Source organism: Carassius auratus, unplaced genomic scaffold (genome assembly GCF_003368295.1).
Source record: "Carassius auratus strain Wakin unplaced genomic scaffold, ASM336829v1 scaf_tig00023288, whole genome shotgun sequence".
Classification (NCBI taxonomy): Eukaryota; Metazoa; Chordata; class Actinopteri; order Cypriniformes; family Cyprinidae; genus Carassius; species Carassius auratus.
In genome coordinates this window covers 11,344-18,889 of record NW_020525257.1, presented here as the reverse complement: position 1 = coordinate 18,889, position 7,546 = coordinate 11,344, and positions in this window count along the sequence as shown.

The window sequence follows — 7,546 nt, the reverse complement described above, 5'->3', positions numbered from 1 at the left end:
ATTTATTCTATTATTTAAAAACATTATTATTGTTATTTTAAATATTAAACATTTGGAAAAAAAAGGAAAGATGAGCATAGATGCTGATTTGCACCTTTATATATTGGCAGTTAGTTTTAATCTGACTATATATTATATTTAGTTAAAATAATGCCTTAAAATGGTTATGTAGGGCAGAGCCGGGAAAAACACTTCCCTCAAGAACTGTGTAATTTTTTAATGTGAAAGAAAATTCTAAACAAAATATGAAAAATGTACAGTTTTCATTTTATTAGATTTTTAACAAAAAAACTTACCCCACAGTTGAGGTAAAACACCCCCCAGTCTGACAAAGCAATTTACTTTACACATTTACTGCCAAATCAAAGTACAGACTTTTTTTAGCTTAAAATTATAAATAATATAATCAATAATTATGAATTACAAAATTATAATAGCCTATTTGACATAACAATTTATCAGCTGATGCTAACTGACTTTCTACAAAACAACAAGCTTTAAATCACTTTTTTTTTTTTTTTTTTTCTGACTGCTAAAAAGTAGATAATTTACTGTGAAATCTGTTTTCTCTCCGGTACATCACCAGCGTAAGCTTCATATTGAATATTTCTACATCATTCTTACCAATATAGTTTATAAAAATTTAGTTTTATTATTATTATTATTATTATTATTTATTTATTTATTTTCTAGAGATTTATGATGAACTGAGACAAAACACACATGCAGTATTTTTATTTATTTAAAAAACATGTTTTAAAATTTTGAAGAAATGACGGGTTGAATAAGCCGTTATTATTACATATAATAATATGTTTGTACCTACCTTTTTGAATATGTATAGTTACTTTTAATCCAAATACATATTTTTTTATTTAGATATAGCAATATAAAGTAAATAAATGTTATTAGGGATGTTAAACGTTTAATACTTATAACACGTGTTAAATCTGGACTGTTTAAGGAACCGAGTTTGACCCATCGCGCTTTCCGTTCAGCGTCCCGTTGCTAAGAGACGCGTCCAAACTCTCCGAGTTACTCAGCGCAACACAAAACATAAACAAGAAGTAAATAATAAACACAAATCAATAGATTTCTTTATAACGTCAGCTTTAACCGCGGAGCTGCTGCTCTGAAATGGATCTTCGCATCCGACAATATTTATCAAAAGCTCAGGAGAAAAGAGGTAATTATGTGTTTATTATTTTATTATCTTACATTATAAGTTAGTGTTAGTTTTATTATCTTATATTGAAATCGCTAGCAGTGTTTGGTTGATTTTAAACACCTAACGTTATTCTTATTATACTGAATTATTTCTTTAGGAATTCTGTTCTTGTGATATTTCTATTTCTTGTGATATTAAAACAGCAGTCTGTATAATAAAGTCAGATCGAGGTGTGTTTGTGTTGTCAGATGCTGTGTTTGTGAGGAAAGCGTATGATCTGATCCGAGCTCCAGCTCCAGCAGCGTCTGATGGAAGATCTCTGTCTGATCTCTGTGTGCTGTGTGCTGAACAATCTCTACAGGTGCCACAATAAACCATCAGCACATCCTGAGATATTAATCAGACACGCTTTCTGCTTTCTGCTTCATTTCAGGCAGAACTTTTACCTGGATTCACTCTATATTTATTCAATTCACAAGCACGGATTATTCATCTGTATAGTTCTTGATAGTTTCATTAATTTCAGTAAAGTGGCAGATGTTCATTATAGCTACTGTAGTATGTTATGAGCACAAACCTTTTCGAGCTTGAATGTCAGTAAAAAAACAGTGTGCTGAGAATCTGCTCATCCTGAGGGCATCCAAGATCAGGATGAGTTTGTTTCTTCATCAGGTTTGTAGAAATGCAGTATTGCATCAGTGTCTCATCAATGGATGCTCTGCAGTGAATGGGTGCCGTCAGAATGAGAGTCCAAACAGCAGATAAAAACATCTCAATAATCCACAGCACTCCAGTACAGAACTTTTGCCCAAAGAAATCATAAACATTAAACCTGCTTTGAAGCTGTTTTGAACCAATTGATATTGTTCATTTAACTTTTTAGTAGCTTTTTATGTCTAGATACTGTATTTTCCGGACTTATAGTCAGGTGCGACTCATTTATCAAAATTAATTTGACATGAAACAAGAGAAATGGACAAAGAGAAAACATTACCGTCTACAGCCGCGAGAGGGCGCTCTATGTTTTCAGTGGTAGACTACAGGAGAACTGAGCAGCATAGAGCGCCCTCTCGCGGCTGTAGACGGTAATGGTTTCTCTTAGTTCTTGGTTCTAAATACATGTATATATGTATTCATATGTTTTTTTTTTCCTTGTCATGACGTATTTTTGGACTGATGCGACATTTTATTTTTTTATTTTTTTTTAACCTTTATTTAACCAGGGAAATAATCACATTGAGATAAATATCTAATTTACAAGTGAGCCCTGGCCAAGGTAGCAGCACACAATATACATAACTACATAAAACAAGTTACACAACACACACATATACAGCAATAAAGCAAGATTAAATGTTAAGAGCAAGTACAAACTCCATTGACTCCAATGGAACGCTTTTTTTACAGCAATGGCGGCTCGTGGAGCCTCTAAATAGTTCCCGGAAGTAGCAGCAAACTGATGCCCCGCTGTAGAGATGCAGCAGAACAAACCATTTGCGACGCACTTTTAAAAGGTAAGACGTTTAAATAATAAGATTGAATATTATCAGTACATCTTAATAACAATAAATTGCAAATTAAAACCTTCTAGTAGATTATTACTCATTAAATTAGTAGATTTAAGGGATGTTATCAGATAACTAACAGATTAGGCTAGGATTGGAGCTGAATAAAGTTAGTAACGAACACCCTAATAATTGTAAAATCTGTTCTCATAATTCAGTTTCATCCATCGTGTTTGCAATTAGAAAAAAAGGAGTCTAAACATATTTTTTTGCAGGGTGGGGAAAGTTAGCTAAGGTTACATAGCCTATTACGTTAGTTCAATATAACGTGTGACAGCGGTTAGTGGAAGTGGTAAAAATGAGGTTATAACGTTATTTTTACACATATTAAATTCCTTAATAATAAAATGCACCCTATTGATATAAATGTAGAGTGAATTGAGTTTGCAAAAACATGGGTGGAATGTTTTTAGTCATTGTGATTCATTGATTATTACCTGTCTATATTATATAATAAAACTGTATTATATACTTAAACTTGTTAGTGTATAAAAGTAACATACTGTAACATTCTGTGGGTGCTGGTAGGTGGAGGATTAGTGGTGCCACTGGACTGTTCTGTGATGGAGCATCAGTGAGGATGCAGGTCAGGAGAGCTGTGGGGACCTTTTTTTTTTTTTTGATAGCTGCATTTTCATTCTTTATTTTTATTAGTGCTGCCTTTGCATTGTTTGATTTTTTTTTCTTGTCTCTTACATTTTTTTAATAGACCCAGGTAACTGGCTGATGGTTCACTGGAATGCTGACTGACTGCTGACTGACTTGCTGCTGGCTGACTGGGCAGTGTCACCTGTCCCTGTCTCTCCTCTCTAGCCATGTCCTTTTTCTTCACTGTCACTTTCCCTTCTCTAAATGTCCTTGTTCTTTTTTCCTCAACCTTTGAAACCGATTGAGGCAGAATACATGGTATTGCTAATTTTAAATATTGAAAATATCACATCACTTTACTTTAACTAGCACGAGTTTGTACTTATTATATATGAATCACCTGAAATAACATATAGCTGTAATCAGCAGCCATTTCTTGTATGTTCACAGGTCTAGGGGTGTCTGTAGATTACGTCACTTCCTGTTTGCTGTTGACGGCTGTACTGCGTTTGAGCTCCGTCACTATATTCTTTTCATTGACTATTTTTAACTTAAAAATCAATTTTACACATCATTGTTTCCGTTTATATAACGCGTGAATATATCCTCTATTGTATTCTACAACAAAAACAATCAGAGCACCTCGCTATCACTAGTTTTATTTTGATCTCCCGGGTCCGCTATTAGCTTTTAGCCAGTTAGCATCAGCAAGCGTGTTTGCTGCTAACTGCGCTTACATTGCTAATACTCTATTCTCACACATTACCACTGCTGTACTCACTGTTACTTGCTTTAATGGCGGATGAATGTCTCCACTCTGTGCAGCTCGAGCTCGAGGCCGTGGGGAAGCAGATTCGCGACCTGGAACAGAGGCAGGCCCAGCTGAGAGAGCGGAGAGCCGCGCTGGAATCATCCCGGGCTGACGCTCACAAGTCCGGGGTAAGTATACAGCGTGCTGTTAACAGTCCCACCACATCTACTCCGTGTGTTTCTCTGCGCAGGCCCGGTGCACCCAGGACGCGATCTTCCCAGATGTCCTTCACTGCGACGCCGGGACACCACGGACCCTGGGTGCATCCACAGCGGAGGACGCGAGCTGGGTCCCGGGCGACTACTTCTCCCCCTCCTGCCTTCGAGCTCTCCATCCAGAACCGCTTCGCTCCCCTCCGCGAGACAGGACGCGACGCTGTGATCATCGGAGACTCCATCGTCCGACACGTAAGTGCTACGTTAGCCGAAGGTAAAGTGCACACTCATTGTTTGCCTGGTGCTCGTGTTCTCGATGTTTCTGCGCAGATACCCGCGATCCTGAAGGACGGCGAGAGCCCCAGAGCGGTCGTGCTTCACGCCGGGGTTAACGACACCACGCTGCGGCAGACGGAGACGCTGAAGAGGGACTTCAGGAGCCTGATCGAGACGGTTCGCAGCACGACGCCCGAGGCGACGATCGTTGTGTCAGGACCACTGCCCACGTATCGACGAGGACACGAAAGGTTCAGTAGACTTTTTGCTTTAAATGAATGGTTGTTGTCATGGTGTAAAGAACAGAAACTGCTATTTGTTAATAACTGGAATCTATCCTGGGAGCGTCCTAGACTGTTTCGCGCTGATGGATTACACCCCAGCAGAATTGGAGCGGAGCTTCTCTCTGACAACATCTCCAGGACACTTCGCTCCATGTGACTAGTAAGACAATTCTCAAATAACCATTATGATGAGTTTTGTTCTAACCGCTTAAATGCTAAAGGTACTTGCGCTGTAAAACCTATTAAGACTGTGTCTGTTCCCCGAATAGTGAGGTCAAAATATAAATATAATGTAGGATCTAGAAAAAATCTTATCGTAATTAAACCAGAAAAATGTAAAGTAAATTAACAAAAACAATTTTTAAAGTTTGGGCTCATAAATATTAGATCACTCGCACCAAAAGCAGTTATTGTAAATGAAATGATCACAGATAATAGTTTTGATGTACTCTGCTTGACTGAAACCTGGCTAAAACCAAATGATTATTTTGGTCTAAATGAGTCTACTCCACCAAACTACTGTTATAAGCATGAGCCCCGTCAGACTGGTCGTGGCGGGGGTGTTGCAACAATATATAGTGATATTCTCAATGTTACCCAGAAAACAGGATACAGGTTTAACTCTTTTGAAATACTTCTGCTAAATGTTACTCTGTCAGACATGCAAAAGAAATCTAATGTATCTCTTGCTCTGGCTACTGTGTATAGACCACCAGGGCCGTATACAGAATTCCTCAAAGAATTTGCAGATTTCCTCTCAGACCTTCTAGTTACAGTTGATAAGGCGCTAATCATGGGAGATTTTAATATTCACGTTGATAATGCAAATGATACATTAGGACTTGCGTTTACTGACCTAATAAACTCCTTTGGAGTCAAGCAAAATGTCACCGGGCCCACTCATCGTTTTAATCATACACTAGATTTAATTATATCGCATGGAATCGATCTTACTGCTATAGATATTGTACCTCAAAGTGATGATATTACAGACCATTTCCTTGTATCGTGCATGCTGCGTATAACTGATATTAACTATATGTCGCAGCGTTACCGTCTGGGCAGAACTATTGTTCCAGCCACCAAAGAAAGATTCGCAAATAACCTGCCTGATCTATCTCAACTGCTAATTGTACCCAAAAATACACACGAATTAGACGAAATTACTGACAACATGTGCACTATTTTCTCTAATACATTAGAAGCTGTTGCCCCAATCAAATTGAAAAAAGTTAGAGAAAAACGTACTGTACCATGGTATAACAGTAATACTCACTCTCTCAAGAAATTAACTCGTAGTCTTGAACGCAAATGGAGAAAAACTAACTTAGAAGTTTTTAGAATTGCATGGAAAAACAGTATGTCTAGCTATAGACAGGCTCTAAAAACTGCTAGGGCAGAGCATATACACAAACTCATTGAAAATAACCAAAACAATCCTAGGTTTTTATTTAGCACAGTGGCTAAGTTAACAAATTACCAGATGCCACCTGATTCAAATATTCCACCAACGTTAAATAGTATGACTTTATGAATTTCTTCACTGATAAAATAGATAACATTAGAAATACAATAGCGAATGTAGATTCTACAGCATCTAACACTTCAGTTTCATCCATCGCACCCAAAGATAAACTGCAGTGCTTTACAACCATAGGACAGGAAGAGCTAAATAAACTTATCACTGTATCTAAACCAACAACATGTTTATTAGATCCTGTACCCTCAAAATTACTGAAAGAGCTGTTACCTGTAGCAGAAGAAATGCTTCTCAATATCATAAACTCGTCGTTAACTTTAGGACACGTCCCAAAACCATTCAAGCTGGCGGTTATCAAGCCTCTTATTAAGAAACCAAAACTAGATCCTAGTGTACTGGCAAATTATAGGCCTATTTCAAATCTTCCATTTATGTCTAAAATTTTAGAGAAAGTTGTGTCTGCTCAATTGAGCACCTTCCTGCATAAAAATGATATGTATGAAGAATTTCAGTCATGTTTTAGGCCCCACCATAGCACAGAAACTGCACTTGTTAAAATTACAAATGACCTGCTCCTTGCGTCAGACCAAGGCTGCATCTCATTTCTAGTCTTACTTGATCTTAGTGCTGCGTTCGACACCATAGATCATGACATACTCATAGATCGATTACAAAACTATACAGGTATTCAAGGGCAGGCTCTAAGATGGTTTAGATCCTACCTGTCCGATCGCTACCATTTTGTTTACTTAAATGGGGAGTCATCTCATTTATCATCAGTAAAATATGGAGTGCCACAAGGATCCGTCCTAGGTCCCCTTCTATTTTCAATATATATGTTGCCCCTTGGTAATATTATTAGAAAATACGGAGTTAGCTTCCACTGTTATGCTGATGATACTCAGCTATATATCTCAACGAGACCAGATGAAACTTCCCAATTATCTAAGCTAACAGAGTGTGTTAAAAATGTAAAAGATTGGATGACACACAATTTTCTCCAATTAAATTAGGATAAGACAGAGATACTAATTATTGGACCAAAAAACACTACACAGAATCTTGTAGATTACAATCTGCAACTAGACGGATGTACTGTTACTTCCTCTACAGTCAGAAATCTGGGTGTTATATTAGACAGCAATTTGTCTTTTGAAAATCATATTTCCAATGTTACAAAAACTGCATTCTTCCATCTTAGAAACATTGCCAAGCTACG